We start from the raw sequence: 18,353 nt of genomic DNA on the forward strand, positions 1-18,353 counted from the left end.
ACAAGGGGCATATAAGAGGAAAGGAATGGAACATTAAAACACAGAACAAGTAGGAATAAGCTTGGACAAGAAGCTCAGCACAGGGCCAAGAGTCAAATACAACATCTCACGCCATAGTCATTGTGGCTCAGGCAGTTTAACTGCATTTCCATAACAGTGAACAGTCAGCAGTTACTTCGGGTTCAGAGACCATCTGTATAGCTTAAGATAGTCATGTAAGTATTACTCATAAGGAAAGGCTTGCGTGCTGTGAGCTAATGGTGGGGATAGAGCACCTCGGAAGATAATGTGGAAGTGGAAGTTCTGTTGAAATTAGAGGACCCAGAACTTCGTAAGAAACTCCACAGCATCCTGTTTTTGAGGTTAATGATTGACATATAATTTATTTTATAGCAATGTTACATGTAACCATTCTGACATGTAAATGTCTTAATATGCTGTTTTGAGCTGTAAACGGTTGAATGTCTCCAGCTCGACTTGGAGACTGCTTCTGCATGTATGTGGCAAAAGTTTGAATGAATTCACCTTGCTTCGATTTACTCAAGTCTGAAGACGCAATCTTTTCAAAAACCGGCTATCAAAGGGAGAATAACATTCTCCGATTCCCATTGACTTTAGCTTTGCTATGATCCCTTGACACAATGCTCCGTCAAATGGAGCCTTAAGATAGTGGATTCATTTCTCATATTTGGAATTTAGCTGTTTGGTGCACGTTTGCATCAAAAATGTAAGGAGATCAGGAGCCGAGAGGCCCTTGTTTGACTCAAACTGAGATCCATGACCATGATATTACAAAGCAAGTGCTGCTTGATTTCATTGATGTCACCCTGTTTTGACTGCATTTATGTATCGACAGGCCAGACGATTGACTGAAGGCTTGTCCACACAGACCACATGTATGGTTTCTCTTCACTGTAAACGATGTTTTTTCCTTCCATGTTCAAAGCTCCTGAGAATAGAGTGTTCCAGGCAGTTTTTAATCCAATGTTTAACTTGAGCTGCCTGTGTGTAAACTCTCCCTTTCCAATTCCCTGGAAAATAAATTTAGAACAGTCAAAAGTAGAATGAAAGCTTCGATTGTCATAAAATCCCACCTCGAGCATTAATGTCCTTGAAAGGACGGAAGATGAAAAATACAGGACAAATCAGGTTGCGGGAACTGGCTGCAGGGCCAGTCATTATTTCTGCTGATTCAGCAGAATGGGAGGTTCGAGTGATACCACAACAATGCTGTGTGAGTAACAAACTATCTGACTGTACAACTATCTGACCATAACCTGTGTCAGTCTGTAATTACATAAATGTAAGTGAGCTAAGCTTGCTGAAAAATCATTATTGTAAGCACGTGGGAATTCATGGACCACCTTCAGATTCATGAAGTCCCCCCTTTGTGCTTATGAGACTTGCATCTGGAGTACTGTGTTCAATTCTGGTCACTGCACTTATAGAAGGTTGTTAATACATTGGAAGCATTTCAGAGAAGATTTAATGGACTAATACCGGGAATGAGTGGATTGCCTGAGAGGAAAATCTAGACAGGCTAGGCCTGTATCCTCTGGAGTTTAGAAAAGAAAGAGGAGACTAAATTGAAACATAAAAGATACTGAGGGGACCTGACCAGGTGGATGTTGAAAACATGGTCCCTCTTGTGGGAGAATCTAGAACTGAGGGTCATTGTTTAAAGGGGTGAAAAAAGGGTGAACCCTTTTGAAAATGGTGAGGAACATTTCTCTCAAAGGTTTGAGAATCTTTGTAATTCCCTTCGTCAAAAGGCAGTGGATGCAGAATCTTTAATTTTTTTTTTTAAGTCAGCGGCAGACAGATTCTTGATGATCAAAGATGATGAAAGATGGCCAGGGATATGCAGGCATATACAGCTGAGGTTGAAATCAGATCAGCCGTGATCTATTGAGTCGCACAGCAGGCTCGAAGGACTGAGTGGCCTACTCTTGTTCCTCATGCTCAAATAAACCAGAAAACAAAGAAACTTGTCTGGTTACTGGGCATGAGGAGGGTGTTTGAGCTCCCACTTCACCTACCCAGTGGATTAGTTCCTCTCTATCCCCCGACCAGCTTCAATTAACATCTGGAAAATTTTAATCAAATCAGCCCTCATCCTTCTAAATTCCAGGGAATACACCATTCCTGATGAGGTGATGCATTTTGATAGAAGGATGAGAGAGCATTCGAAATAGGAATGAGTGTAGTCCATTCTGTCCCTCAAGCCTCAAAAAGGCTTCAATTCCAGATTCCCACTTGGCCTCATAATGCTTTGCTTTAATTCCTGTGGGCTTTGCTGAGCATAGTTGCCATTGAGAAGGTGGTAGAGATCTGCCTTCGTGTACCACTGCAGTCCATGAGCTGGAGGTGCACCCACAATGCTGGTAGGGAGGGAATTCAGGATTTTCACCCAGCTGAAGGAATAGCAATATATTTCCAAGTCAGGATGGTGAATGGCGTGGAGGGACTTCATGCCCAACAGAGTCTTAGAGATCTACGGCACAGAAAAAGGCTCTGCTGACTCTGTCTGATCTTATCACTACATCCCAAGTACTGTTATTCCACCTTTCAGAGTGGACCCTAACGTTTTTTCCCCACTACCAATGCTATGCAAATTCCCTGTTTTCTCTCGGACTCCCATCTTAAATACTGGGGTCATGTTAGCTACCTTACAATCCATAGGAACTCTTTGAGAGTCTGTAGAATTTGAGGATAACCACTAACGCATCTGCTATTTCTCGGGCCACTTCCTAAGGTACTCTGAGACAAAGGGTATCAATCTCTGGGGATTTATCTGCCTGTTATCCTGTTAGTTTTCCCAATATCATTTTCCTACTAATGCTACTTTCTTTCAATTCCACCTTCCCATTAGACCCTGTGATCCCCTTAATCTTGGGACATTATTTGTGTACTCCTTTTTGAAAATCTCAGACATATTTAGTTGGTCTGCCATCACTTTGCACCCCATTATAAATTCCCTGCTTCCGATTGGAAGGAGACCCTATATTCTTCTTGACTAATCTTTTACTGTCAACTTTCAATTAAGAGTCTAATGATAATCATGAAACTGTTGTTGATCATCAGGAAAAACCCATCTGGCTCACTAATATCCTTCCGGGAAAGAAACTGTCATCCTTACCTGGTCTGGCCTATGTGTGACTCCAGCCCCACAGCACTGCAGTTGACTCTTGACAACGTCTGGGCAATCACGAACAGGCAATAAATTCTGGCTGAGCCAGTGACGCCCACATGCTGTGAACGAATGAATGAAAACAAAATGCTATTGATTTGTATGGCCCCTACAAGCATACTCTCTACTCTATTTTCTCTCTCTTACTAAATCCCTTTGTCTTCCTTTGCTGAAATCTAAACTGTTCCCAATCCTCAGTTGTTGTTTTACCTAGCTAATTTGATGCTGCTTCCTTAAAATTTAATAACCATTCATTTCCCTTTCTCTGCCATAGTTTGACCATGTTTCCCATTTTGTTCTTATGCCAGACTGGGTTGAATAGCTTGTCCATGCCCTCTTTCGATTTTTCCCATTACCCAGCTCCCATCATCCATTTAAATACTGATCCACAATTTATCACAACTAGCTCATGCCTAATACCATTCTAACTTCTTTCATTTACTTACAGGACCCTAGTCTCAGAAACAACAATATCGCTCTCCGTCTTAATGAAGAATTCTATCCTTTTGTGATCACTCTTCCTTAAGGGCCCATGCTCAACCTGATTGCCAATGATTCCTTTCCCATTACCCATCTGCTTCTTCAACATACTGATTCATAAAGTTGTACCATATGGACGCTAAGAATTCCTCCCCTATTGTATTGCGACTGATGTGATTTGCGCAATTTGTATGTCGGTTGAAGTCACCCATAACTTTATGCCTTGTATCTCTAAATCCATCGCAATGCCTTCCCCAATATTACTGCAGCTTGGGGTCTCTATGCAACACTAATCATTTTCTGTCCATTGGTGTTTCTAAGCTCAATCCATACAGATTCTACTTCACCACACCCTATTACTTTGCTGTTTTAATCAGCAGTTCTTGACTAATCCTTTTCCTTTTTGCCTGCCCAACCTATCCTCCTCAGACAACCCACTTATTCCAGGTTTCAGTCTAGTAAACTTCCTCTGAAACACTTCACATAAACATACATAAGACCAAGACCTGTACACGGTGTTCGAGATTTGGTCTCACCCCTTCCTTGTACAAATGAAGCAGAACGTCCTTTCATTGATGATTATTTGCTGTCATAATAAGGGATAAGTGGCTTTCTGGATTACAGAGAGCTTGATCAATTGGGTCAATGAGCTGAGAAATGGCAGACTGAATTTTACTTGGTTAAATGTTTGCTTTACCAAAATGCAATACTTCACAAGGGCAGGACTTACACAATTAATGGTAGGGCTCGGGGTAGTGTTGTAGAACAGAGAGACCTAGGGTTTCAGGTACATCATTCTTTGAAACTTGCATCACAGACAGACAGGGTGGTTAAGGCAGCATTTAGCACATTTGTCTTCGTTGCTCAGGCCTTTGAGTACAGGAGTTGGGATGTTATGTTGGTATGTCCCCTTTTGGAGAACTGTGTGCCGTCTGATCGTCCTGTCAAAGGAAGGATATTATTAAACTGGAGCGGGTTCAGAAAAAACAACTTACCAGGATATTGCCAGGAATAGAGGGTTTGGGTTATAAAATAAGCTGGATAGGCTGGGACTTCTTTCACTGGAAGGTAAGAGGTTGAGGGATGACCTTGTATAGCTTTATAAAATTATGAGAGACACAGATAAGGAATATCAAAGGTCTTTTCCCTCAGGTGGGGAAGTTCAAAACCAGGGGGCATATTTTTAAGATAAGAGGAGAAAGATTTAAAAAAAGGACATGAGGGACAACTTTTTGTTTTACATAGAGTGCGCTCGGTCTGTGGAATGAACTACCAGAGGAAGTAGTGGATGCAGGTACAGTTACAATGTTTAAAACACATTTAGATAAGTACACGAATTTGAAAGGTTTGGAGCGATATGGACCAAACGCAGGAAGATGGGACTAGTTTAGTTTGGGAACGTGGTCAGCATGGACTAGTTGTACTGATGGGTCTGTTTCCATGCTGTATGACCTTCTGATAACATGCTATATCTGCACACTAACTTTGAAAGTCATACTTTATAAACTCTAAATCTTTCTGCACTTCAGAATTCTGCAGTCATTCACCATTTAAAGAATATTTTGCTCCTATTTATTCTTTTTGCCAAAGTGAATGATTTTACATTTTCCCCACATCATACACCACCTGCAAGATATTCTGCCTGTAATAACGTCCTGGATTTCAGAAGCCGTAGGAAGGATAGAAAGGGAGGCAACGGAGGTGAGGGAGTGGCTTTTTTTTTTTTTAATTAAGGAGAACATTGCTGCTATAACTAGAAGAGATGTTTCTGAAAAATCATCTAGTGAAAGCATATGTTGAAATCAAAAATAAGAAAGGAACGATCATCTAATGGGGTTGTGCTGTAGGCCTCCTAACAGTCAGAGAGAAATTGAGGAACAAATATGTAGAGAGATCTCAGATATATTTAAGAATAATAAGGTTATAATAGTCAGTGATTTTCATTTTCTAAACATTGACTGGGACTGCCATTGTGTTAAAGGTTTGAATGGTGAGTAATTTGTTAAATGTGTTCAAGAAAACTTTGTCAATAAGTCAACGTTCCTACCAAAGAAAGAGAAAAAAAAACTTGAGCTTCTCTTGGGTAGTAAGGCAGAGGGAGTGACTGTACAGAAACACTTTCTCTACGTTAATCTTAGATTCCTGAAAAGGCCCTTCAGCCCAACAAGCTCACACTGACCCTCAGAATATCTCACACAGACCCATCCCCCGATAACCCACCTAATCTACACATTGCCTGAATATTACAGACAATTTAGCATGACCAATCCACATAGCCTGCATGTCTTTGGACTGTGGGAGCAAACCAGAGCACCCCGAGGAAACCCACGCAGATATGGGAAGAATGTGCAAACTCCACACAGACAGTTGCGCATGGGTGGAATTGAACTCGGGTGTCTGGCGCCGAGAAGCAACAGTGCTAACCACTGAGCTACCGTGCCTGGTGGGTCTACAGGTAACAATTCTATCAGTTTTAAAACAGTTATGGAAAAAGGATAATCCTTCCATAAAAGTTAGAAGTTTATAATTGGAGTAACGCAAATTTTAACGGTACGAGACAAGAACTTCCAAAAGTTGATTGGAGTAGACTGCAGGTAAAGGGACGTCTGATACTTGGGAGGCTTTCAAAAGTGTGATAACAAGAGTTCAGAGTCATTATGATCATGTTAGAGTGAAAGGTAAGGCTGGTATGATTAGAGACAAATGGATGAATAAATATAATCAGGTTTTGCCAACAATAAAAAAATCATACATTAGATATAAACAACTGGGTTCAAATGAATCTCTTGAAGAATGTAAACAGTGTAGGGGCATTCTTAAGCAGGAGATCATGAAGGCAAAGAGGGGATATGAAATTGCCTTGATAGATAAGGGTAAGGATAATCCAAAGAGATTCTACAAGTGTATTAAGAGCAAGAGAGCAACTAGAGCGCGAGCAGGGCCCAGTAAAGATGAAAGAGGTCATCTTTGTGTTGAACCTCCGGAAATGAGAGAGATATTAAAGGAATATTATTTTGCATCAGTTTTTTACTGTGCAGAAAGAAACAGAGGCTAGAGAATTCACAGAAAGAAATAATGTGTGTTGAAGACAGTTCACATGGATGTCTTCAAAAATATAAAGATGGATATCCTGAGATGGGGGAGATTTTTAATGAGTATTTCTCCTCAGTGTTTATTAAGGAGAGAATTGTGGATGCTAAGGAAATGACGAAAAAAAGTAGGGGTGTTTTGGACTGCATACATGTTACCAGAGAGGAGGTGTTTGCAGCATTCAAGTGGATAAATCCCCTGGGCCGGATCAAGTACATCCTCTGATATTGCGGCAGACTACAGAAGAAATTGCTGATGCCCTTGGAGAGATTTTTGCTTCATCTTTAGCCACTGGGGAAATTCTGGAATACTGGAGGGTGGCTACCGTTGTCGCATTGTTTAAGAAAGGTAGCAAAGACAAGCCAGGGAACTACAGGCCAGTGAACCTGACAGCGGTGGGAGACAAGTTACTGGAGAGGATACTGAGGGACAAGATCGACCAACATTTGGATAGTCAAGGTCTGATTAACGATAGTCACTATGGATTTGTGCACGGGAAGTCATGCCTGACAAATCTTTCAGAGTTTTTCTAAGAGATAACCAAGAGCATGAATGAGAGTGGGGCAGTGGATGTTGTCTATATGTACTTTAGTAAACATTTGACAAGGTCCCTCACGGCAGGCTAGCCATGAAGGTAAGGTCGCATGAGATCCAGGGACAGCGAGCTAATTTGATTCAAAATTGGCTCAATTGTAGGAAGCAGTGGGTGATGTTTGAAGGCTGTTTCGCGGAGTGGACGCCTGTGATTAGTGGTGTGCCACTGGGGTCGGTGCGAGGACCTTTGTTATTTACATAAGTGATCTGCATGTGAATGTACAAGGCATGATTAGTAAGCTTGCAGATGATACAAAATTAGAAGGTATTGTTGATAGCAAGGAAAGCTATCAAAAATTACAGAGGCAAGGAATGATTATGGATAATCGGCATGGTTTTATGCGAGGGAAATCATGTCTCACAAATTTGATTGAGATTTTTGATGAAGTAACCAAGATGATTGATGAGGGTAGAGCAGTAAACTTTAGTAAAGCCCTTGACAAGGTTTCATATGGTGGACTAATTAGTAAAGCTAGCTTACATGGGATCCAGGGTGAGCTTGCCAACTGGATACAAAATTTGCTTAACGTCAGCAGACAGGCTGTAGAAGTGGAGGGTTGTTTTTCGGACTGAAGGCCTGGTGTTCAGCGGTGACCAGTGGTGTTCCGCAGGGATCGGTGTTGGGTCCACTTTTGTTTGACATTTATATAAATGATTTAGATGAGAATACAGAAGACATGGTTAGTAACTTTGCCGATGACACCAAAATTAATGCTGTTGTAGACAGTGAAGAAAGTTATCTAAGATTTCAAAGAGATCTTGATCAATTAGGTCAATGGCTGAGGAGTGGCAAATGGAGTTTAATTTGAATAAATGTGAGGGACTGCATTGTGGTAAAACAAACAAAGGAGGTAGGACTTACACAATTAAAAGTAGGGGCTTGGGTATTGTAGAACAGAGAGACTTCAGGTTTCAGTGACCTAATTCTTTTAAATTTGCGTCACATATAGACAGGGTCGTTGAGAAGGTATTTAGTATGCTTACCTTCATTGCTCAGACCGCCATGTACAGAAGTTGGGACGTCATGTTGAGGTTGTACAGGACATTGGTGAGGCCACTTCTGGAGAGAGTTCAAATGAGATTTACCAGGATGTTGCCGAGAATGGAGGGATTGAGTCATAAGGAGAGGCTGGGGCTCCTTTCAAAGGAGTGTAGCACACTGAGGTTGACCTTATAAAGGTTTGAGAAATCCTGAGGGGTATAGGTAAGTTGAATGGCAGGTGTCCTTTCTCTGGGGTGGGGATTTCAAGACCGGGGAGCATATTTTTAATCAACTGGAATTAGCTTTATTGTCACATGGATACAGTGAAAAAGTTTACAAGAAGCCACTTATGGCACCATCCCAGGTACAAAGGTACCTAGGTACAACACTACCTACGGCTCTAACATTAATTGTTTACGTCCTGCCCTTGAGGAGTACAGGTAAGGTGAATGGCAGGTGTCTTTTCCCTAGAGCGGGGGATTTCAAGACTAGGAGCATATTTTTAAGGTGAGAGGTGAAAGATTGAGAAAAGGCATGAAGATCAACCTTTTTTTTTCCCCCCCAGAGTGTGGTTCGTGTGTGGAATGAAGTGGTGGATACAGGTAGAGTTTACAATGTTTAAAAGATGTTTAGATAACACATAAAGAAGAAATGTTCGGAGAGACATGGGCCATGTGCAGACAGATGGGGCGACATTAGTTTTGGAACATGGTCAGCATGGACTAGATGGACCGATGGTCTGCTTCCGTGCTTCCAGACTCTATGTGATTGAAACTTGCAGAATACTGAGAGGTCTGGACAGGGAGAAAGTGTTTCAATTAGTAGGAAAGACTAGAACCTGAGGACACAGCCTCAGAGTGAAGGGATGACCCTTTAGAACTGAGATGAGGAAGAATTTCTTCAGCCAGAGGGTGGTTATTCTGTGGAACTCATTGTCATAAAGGGCTGTAGAGGCCAAGTCATTGAGTGTATTTATGACAGAGATAGATAGGTTCTTGATTGGTAAGGGATCAACGGTTGTGGGAGAAGGCAGGAGAATGGGGTTGAGAAACATATCATCCACAATCAAATTGTGGAGCAGTCTTGATGAGCCAAATAGCCTAACTCTGTTCTTTTATCTTGTTATTACGGTGACTTCAATCTGCACATAGGTTGAGCAAATCAAATCAGTAACAGTACCGTAGACGAGAAATTACTGGACTGTGTACGAGATGGTTTTCTACATCTATATATTGAGTACCAAACAGAGGACAGGCCATCCTCAATGGTGTATTGTGTAATGGTCAGAGGTGGGTTAGCTCAGTCGGTTGGACACCTGGTTTGTGATGCAGAGTTACGCCAGCAGCACATGCTCAAATTCTGTACCAGCTGAGGTCACCATGAAGGCCCCACCATCTTAACTTTGCCCATTGCCTGAGGCGTGGTAACCCCGAGGTTAAAGCACCATTAGTGGTCTCTGACTCTGAAGTGAGAGAACAGTCCTACGGTCTTCTGGGACTACGGCAACTTTATTTAAAAATTTTAATTGTGTACTGAGCATGGATTCATTATCAATCTAGCTGTGAAAGGCCCCATAAGGAAAAGTGAAAAGCTCTTCATGAGAGAACTCTCCATTAACATGGACAGTGACAGAGTTGATTCTGAGACTAGGGGTCAAAATCTAAATAGAGGAAGTTACAATGGTATGACGTGACGCAGGCTACAATAACTTGGGGAGCATCAACTTAAAAAGAGATGATAAACATTTAAAGATCACTTGGAGGAACTGCAACTGTTGTTTATTCCTATCTGACACAAAATAAAACGAGTCGGGTGGCCTTGCCATGGTTAACAAGGGATATTAGGGATGGAACTGGATCCAAGGAAGAGGTATACAAATTGGCTAAGAGGAGCAGCAGACATGAAGTCTGGGAACAGTTCAGGTTTCAGCAAAAGAGGACTAAGGGATTGGTTAAGAAAGGGAAATTAAAGTCTAAAGGTAAGCTTGTGGGGAACATACAGACTAATTGTAAAAGATCCTAAAGGGATATAAAAAGAGAGAAAAATATAATGAAAACAAATCCCTTACTATCAGGGGAAGTTGCTTCTGTCATAATGACGACGTAAATAATATCCCTAAAATGCTGGGGAACACACGAGAGTCAGCAAGTAAAGGAAATGGTGTTGGGGAAATTGATGGGATTAAAAGCCAACAAATCCAAGCTCCTGGTCATATACACCCCAGAGTACTTGACAAAGATGTATTCTGAAACTAGAGGCTTGAATCTAAATTGACGGAATTAATTGTCATCTTTCATAATGCTATAGACCCTGGAACAGTTCCCATGGATTGGAGGGGAGCTAACCTAAGCCCAGGATGTAAAAAAAAAAAAAAGGTGGAGAGAAAACGTGTGGACTTATAGACCAGACATCTCAACAAGGGAAAACAGTGACAGGATTGGACAGAGTCAGTCAGCATGGATTTACAAAAGGGAGATGAAAAATGAGAAAGGAGGCCTGTTTGTCCTTGTACACAAGTCATTCAAAGTAAACATGCAGGTAGAGGCTGGAAATGAAGGCGGCAAATGCTAGGTTGACCTTCATAGCGAAAAGATTCGAGAACCAGAACAGGGATGTCTTGCTGAAATTGTATAGGGTCTTGGTTAGACCACACTTGGAGCATCGTGTGCAGTTTTGGAATACATATATATGTCACTAAGGATGTTCTGGCTATGGAGGCTGTCCAATTAAGGTTTACCAGACTGATTCCTGGGATGGCAGGGCAGGGCTGATGTATTAGGACAGAATGGATCAGACAGGATGAAATTCACTGGGGTTTAGAGGAATGCTGAAGATCTCACAGAAACCAGTGAAATTCCGGAAGGAGGCTGTTAATTATGAGGAAGTCCAGGACCAGGGGGTCATGGTTTAAGGATACAGGGTACGCTGTTTAGGACCGAGATGAGGGAAGATTTCTTTTCTCAGAGACTGGTGAGCTTGTGGAATGTGCTGCTACAGAAAGCAGTTAAAGCCAAAACATTGAATGTTTCCAGGAAAAATGTAGCTATAGTTCCGAGGGCTAAAGTGATCAAAGGATATGGATCTAAAGTGGGAACAGGCTACTAGTTGAAACATCAGCAATGATCATACTGAATAGTGGAGTAGATCGAATGCCACAATGGCCTACTTCTGTTCCTATTTTCCATGTTTCTATTCTGTTAAAAGTGGGATCTTAAAACAAAAACGATTGTAACAAACACAGTTATCAGCACTACTTTGTCACCACTGAATGAAAATCCTGAAACTCCTTACCCGAACAGCAATCTGGGAAGACCATCAGCAGATGGACTGCAGCAGTTCAAGAATGTCACGGAAGAGCAGAGCGACTTTGGAAGCTTTTGGACTGGCTGCTCTGTCTCTCAATTTATATCCAGTTATCAAATTGTTGAATGGTCTGAGGAATGCAACATAGGAAATAAGATAATATTTATGTAACTTGCTGAAACTGTTACATTCACTGCTGAGTTTGAAATTCCACAAAGTTTTACATGTCCGTGAACAACTCATTATCCAAGCATTGCACAAAGGCTAGATATCCATTGTTTGAAACTGTTTAATTGAACTGACAATTTATATTAATTTTATTTTCTGTTTGATATATCCCTTATGTGTGTCTGTGAATCAGTGATAGTGGAGATGATAAAAGAAGATTGTGTTTAATTCATAAATATTGATTAGACTGCCCAATTGATTATGTTTGTTTTGCTCCAGGTATTGTTGTTTCTTCTTTCTAGAAACTTGGTGTCCAAGATCGGTTATCCATAAAGTCTGGTCAGGAGCATTTGGGCAATTTTGAGGGTCATTCAATATTTTAAATTTCACTGTTGTGAATCCAGTTATAGTGAGACTAATTCATTTTGCTCTGCTATCCTTTCATCATAAGTATTTGATAGTCAATATTAGCTCAGAAACAGAAATGATCTCCAGTGTAGAACAAACAATTCCTGGCCATGGCAAGATAAAGCCGAGAAATCAGCAGCATGTAGCCAGAGAAGGGCAGGAATGGAAACCTCATTTCAGCACAACTGGCAAAAATAACAACAAAATACCAAACAATGTTCAAAGAAGTGTCGATACTGTGTGGAGCTGGAGGAACACAGCAGGTCAGGCAGGATCAGAGGAAGAGAAAAGTCAACATTCTGGATCGGGAACCTTCATCAGAGTCAGGGCATTGAAATGGCTTCTCTTCAGTGTGAACGAGTGGGTCTTGCAGCAGGTTAGATGACCGAGTGAATCCCTTCCAATATTCTGAGCAGGTAAATGGCCTGTTACTGGGGTGACTGCAGTGAATTTTCAGCTCAGATGGGGAAATGAATTCATCCCCACAATCTCCACAGTTTCTCCAGTGTGGCTGCATTTGTAGTTTCTGAGGTCGGATGATTGGCTAAAGCCTTGTCCACACACACAACACACATACAGTTTCTCTCCACTGTGAACGGAGTATTTCCCTTCCACGTTCAAAATTTGATCTAGTTGTGACAAAATGGATGATTCCATCAGATCACGATGTTATTATTTTATAAATCTTCCCCTCTATTATCCTGTGAGATTGATATCAAACAAAAAAAGATTGAGAGAGAATCTCTCACAAGACTCTGGCTTCCGTGTGAAGATAGGGATTGAAGGAGAGGGATTTTACACATCTACAATTTGCTCAGAACTCTGTCAGAATCTTCCAAATACTCAGCCTCGACGATCGAGAAGGAGCAGGGTAGCAGGTTGACGTAAACCTCCAAGTTCCCTCCAGGTCACGCACCGTCCTGACATCCAGTCCTGGTGGAGCAGAAATTTCCTCCCAGTAACTAATAGCCAAACTGAGGCCTTTATCTTCAGTCCCCAACACAAACTCCATTGCCTCACAACTGACTCCAACCCTTACATGGCAACTGCCCGAGTCTGAACCAAACACGTCATAACCATGGTGAAATATTTCACCCAGAGATGTGTTTCAATCATACATCCCCATCATCACCAAGACTGCCCACTTCCACCTCAGTAACATTACCCGACTCCTCCTCATCTCTGATCATCTGCTGCTGAAGCTCTCATCCACTCCTTTGTTCCCTCTGGACTTAACTATCCAAACGCACTCCCCACTGTCCTCTCATTCCCCTCTCTGCACTTGTCTAACTTCCTCTGCCTGTATTAATGGGTGTACTTGAGCTCTCTTCAGTGTTTTATTGTTCCTTTCATTGACTGTATCTAAATCAGGTTTTTATCACTGCCCATTCTCCTAAACATTCGATGCTGCCTTAGCAACTTTATCTTCACACATGAGCTCCCACTCTGCTGTATTGGAAGGAGTTACAGGTTATTCACCAAGTGACACAATCCCAAGTTCATCCAAAACTCTGCTGCCTGCGTGGGAATACTTCTGGTTCACCCACCATACCGTGCTCATACAGCTAAATTTTAAAACTTTTCATCCTTCTGTTCAAATCTCTTGATCATGTCCGCTCAATCTATCTCTGCAATGTCCTCCAGCCCTCTCAAGGGCCATTAGGGTTGGCCAGTAAATGCTAACCCAGCCAATTTCACCCTCACCCCAAGAATGAATGTTTAAAAATGTCTTTGGAGATTTCTGTATTACCTCCAATTCCAACCTCCTGAGCATTCTCGATTTTAACTGTCCCACATTTGGTGCCCTCAACCTTTAGCTGCCAAGACCACAAACTGAAATTCCCTCACTAAACCTCTCCCTCTCTCGAAGTCAGGTTTGCGCTTTAAAATACTGGTTGAAAACAACTTATTTGACCATAAAACATTTTGTCACCACCTTAATATCTGTGTGTCTAGGGTCAAAAGTTGCATCATAACACTCCAAAGGAACAGTTTGGAAGTTTCCATTATGTGAAGGGCACTATTTGATACTAATTAATTGCCATTGATTTGGACACATATCACAACTCCTTCATCGTGACTTGGTGAATAACTCCCTACCTACAGCATTGTGGGAGCTGCTAAGGGAAGATAATTGCCAGCAACAAATGGTCAGGCAATGTTCAGCTGTAAAAACCTCATTTAGAGAGGCAATGGAAGTAACAATAAAATATCTAAGACAGTTCCATTATTGGAGACAGAGCAGGTTAGACAATGACAGAGAGCTGACCTGGGAGAGCAGTGATGAACCAGAACAACGGATGGTGCAATGAAGGAGCTTTTGACAGCAACCACATAACGAGGGAATGTCAAAATAAGTCAGATAACTGAGAACAGCATGAGAAGCCAAATTGTGTAGATGACTGGTTAAAAATATTGAAATAATTTCATTGCTTTCAACTTTAAAATCAAATGCCAGACTAAACTCACAGTTCAGGAAATACCCAGGAATCAGGGTGATGTCACCGAGCAATTGCCCACATTTCATAACACCACCCACTTGAACACAAGAACATTTGCATTTGCACAAACATGTGATGTCCACAAAGGTGTGAGAGTTTGAGGAGAGACTTGAAAGGAAATGAATCAGAATGGTTCAAGAACTGAGGGAAATTAGTTGTAAGGTCAGATTGGAGAAACAGGTTGAAGTTGTTCTGCACACAGCAAAGGAGATCGAGCTGAAATTTGATAAAGTATCTTGGTTTATGGTAGGCTTAAATAAGGTAGATACAGAGCAGCTGTTCCTCTTCACTTGCAGTAAAACTATGAGAGGCACAGATTTAAGATATTGGGCAATAGTTACTGGGAGATGTAAGGAAGGAATTTTATGTTACTTCTATCTTACTCAATACTTTCATTCAAAGACCAATAATATCCAGTACTGAATGAATAAAGAATAAAGTGACTCACTTGGATCTTGGTGTATCATTTGGTTTGAGTTTCCAATCTGCAAATCCTCTTCTAACATGCTGTAAAAAAAATTACAAAAGCCATCTCAGTCAGTCCAGGACAAGATTTCAGAAGAAGCAAATATTTCTTTGATTTGGAGTTTGCTGTTTCTAAATGCTCCCCGCCGAGTGCCTGTAAAAGGAATTTTTAAACTCCATCCCTGTCGGCCCAGGAGAGACATTCACAACATTCTTTCCCCTGGCCCACGGTGACCTCACATGCGCCCTGCTGTCTTTTGCCTCCGACAAAGACGGCGGCCGTTACCCGCGGCCTACCGTTGAGAAGAGCCTCGATTTGTCCCGTTTTGTAGAACGGAGGCAGATAGTTTCTCTATGCGAGGTCTGCCACATCCACACAGTGTTTAGAAAAACTCTCCGTCTAACCTCATTATCTATCGCCTCATTTTTACCTTTTGTGGAGCCGAAGAAAAGAGCAACTACTTCTCATGATCGCTCCGACTACACATGTTCCAGACTGTGGACCCGCGGGAACATACTGAGCCTGCGCAGTGATAAGCAATGCCGTGCATAGCGCTCGGAATTCTGGGTTAAGTGTAGAGATTGAATTTTATTTGTAGTAATGTGTACAAGCAATCTTTCTCTATACTTCGTACTAGGACAACTGACATATATAATACATTTAATAGATTATAAAACGTGCCTTTTGCATTCCAGAGATATAATATCACAAAGTCTGACGCTGAGCCGCCATACACATTCTGGGTCATAGGGCTGCTTTCTTATTAGAGAGACAAAACTGGTGGTGGTTTGACCTGAAGGATACCACATCTCATGTCAGCAGAGCGGTTGAAAGGGGACAGTCATTAGCGGCAACCTCAGGTGGTGTGGGATTTAAATCTACACTGTTGGCATCATGAAGAAAACTGGCAAATGGCTCTGAGAAAGAGTTTGGCTTTCATAACTGTCCTCAAAGAGGAAAATGTAGATTTCATGTTGCAGCAAACAACAATGTTTCATGTCATTTATTGAAGAAAGTATTTTTGTTCCACTGATGCCCTCAAGAGATAAACTAACTATTTGGATGAGCACTTGAAAAGTCATTGCAAATGAGGCGATGGGTCAAGTGCCTGGAAACTGGGTTGAGAAGTGAGATGTTTGATGACAGGCATAGATATAATGGGCTGAAGGGCCTCACTCCGTGGTGTTAAAATCTCACTATCATTTTGCAAGTGAAACAAAAGGTCAAAATCAGTGTCAAGAAGAAAAGTTGCAAATATTGTGTACACCTTCCTTTTTGAGAATCAGCATTGCAACTGCTATGTTCTCAGTTTGATTCCCAAATAGGAATGAGGACTTTATTGTTCCTGTCCAAACACTTAAAATGAATGTGAATTCCTGACATTAAAAGACAAAATAGGGACATAATCATGTCAGAATCAGTGGAAGTTTTACATCAAGGATGAAACCAAATAGGAGGAAGCACTGAAATCCATTGACTTCACGTACTCAGACACAGTAATGCAAAAATACTTGCTCCTTATTAAAGCAAACTGGTTTCTTGAAGATTCAACATGTGGATACAAAAAAATAGTTTTCCTTCTGAGCAGTCTTGCACCACAGTGCAGAACATCAGAGGGGGTGGTGGTGGGGGGGAGGTGTCACACATTTAAGACAGATGAGGAAGCATTCATTCTCTCAGATGGTTGTGAATTGGTGGAATTCCTTGCAGCAGAAGGTTGTCAGATCTGGGTTATTAACTGTATTCAGTGGTGAGATTGATAGATTTTTAATCAGTAAAGGTATCAAGTGTTATGGGGAAAGGCAAGAAAGTGCAGTTCAGGATTATCATACCAGTCACAAACTCATTAAATGGCAGAGCAGACTGAATGGGCTGAATGGTCTCTTTCTGCTCCGAACGTTTATGGTCTTAATATGAGACGGTAAAGCTGACTTTGCAAAATTTGCCAAGTTAACATGCATGGATCCCCTCTGGACACTGAACCGAGGTGAGATGTGCAAAGGGCAACCACACAAAGGAGAGTCATTGTGGGTGATTGATTCAGAGTGATCTATGTACCAGGGTAAACAGTGAAAATCTGTCTTCACAACCCACATTGGGCCTGGCTCCATTAGGGCTACAGTCAGCTCTCACAAACCACCATTGCCCTTCACTTTTCTTGATGTTCGCTCTTTTCTTGTTTTAAACCGATTGCATGTCAGGCAATTGCAGCTGACATTGCTAATGTGGACCTGTAACATGCAGTGAATCAATTCTGAACGGTCTATTACATAATTCGGCTTCTAAAGATTAGTTAGTGTTTTATATTTATTACTGTAAATGTTAACCATTAAAAGGACACAGCATTGAAGTCACTGAAGCCTGATCACGAGACTACCAGGGCAGATCTCTGTTCATATCACCCTGGACACAGTCTGATTTGGCATTGTATTCTCCCATCCTTCTGCACATGATCCCCTCAGCTCTGTATGGAGTTTTTTTACACTGTCTTGGTGTATGATGCACAGGCTATCTAGTCATCTATTACATTGCAGTTTCTAATGCATGACTTTGTAGTTTGGTGGTTCGCCCAGTGGTCTGGAGTTTGATTGTTTCTGGGGCTTGAGAGAATGTTCACCACCTGCTAGAACCAACCAAAGGAGGTCTTTAAAGTCGTTTGAAATTATTTCTGATGAAACAGTGTTAACACCACCATGACATTTCCTCAACCAGCCAGAAATGCGTTTGAAATACTACATTCCTGTTTGACCTTCAAGGTACTTGAGGAAGATCTTTCAGAAAGGACAGAAAACAGCCGATGTGAGCAATGTTCCAGTTTGGCAGGAAGAATGTGGTTAGGCAGGATTAGCTGCAGAGTAACAGGGAAACAATGGGGAGAGTAACACAAGCAGGGAAGGGGCCGAATGCTTCCTTTCTTTGCTGTAACCAGACACTGGTTTTGAAGTCTAAAATGGGACGATATAAGCCAGATGGGTGAAAAACCTTGCTTTCTGGGGGTTGGTCTCTCCTGAGGCTGACGTCACTCTTGGGACAATGTGCCTGTGTGTTTCCCTCTGTGGGTGAAAATGAGGTTCAGTTCCCCGAGTGGGGTGTGAACACAACTTTACCATCTCAAATCTCAGTCCCATTCTTTGTGGCACTTGAGATTAAAACATTACAGGGGAAATATCA

General features: G+C 41.6%; 1 long non-coding RNA gene across 3 annotated transcripts; it reads right to left on the bottom strand.

The window, feature by feature from the left end:
- Positions 1 to 354: 354 nt before the first annotated feature.
- On the bottom strand, positions 355 to 15,730 carry LOC109929207. 3 transcript variants are annotated; one of them, XR_007262647.1, is made up of 6 exons: positions 15,613 to 15,730; positions 15,165 to 15,223; positions 11,628 to 11,769; positions 7,836 to 7,983; positions 3,140 to 3,252; positions 355 to 1,031 (listed from the first exon to the last, which is right to left on the bottom strand). It is a non-coding gene; the product is annotated as an uncharacterized LOC109929207 (long non-coding RNA). The 3 variants fall into 3 exon arrangements; XR_007262646.1 differs by lacking the exon at positions 7,836 to 7,983 and adding an exon at positions 8,339 to 8,414; XR_002260544.2 differs by lacking the exon at positions 7,836 to 7,983.
- Positions 15,731 to 18,353: the final 2,623 nt, after the last annotated feature.

The sequence above is a fragment of the Rhincodon typus genome, chromosome 8 (genome assembly GCF_021869965.1).
Source record: "Rhincodon typus isolate 14 chromosome 8, sRhiTyp1.1, whole genome shotgun sequence".
In the NCBI taxonomy this organism is placed as follows: Eukaryota; Metazoa; Chordata; class Chondrichthyes; order Orectolobiformes; family Rhincodontidae; genus Rhincodon; species Rhincodon typus.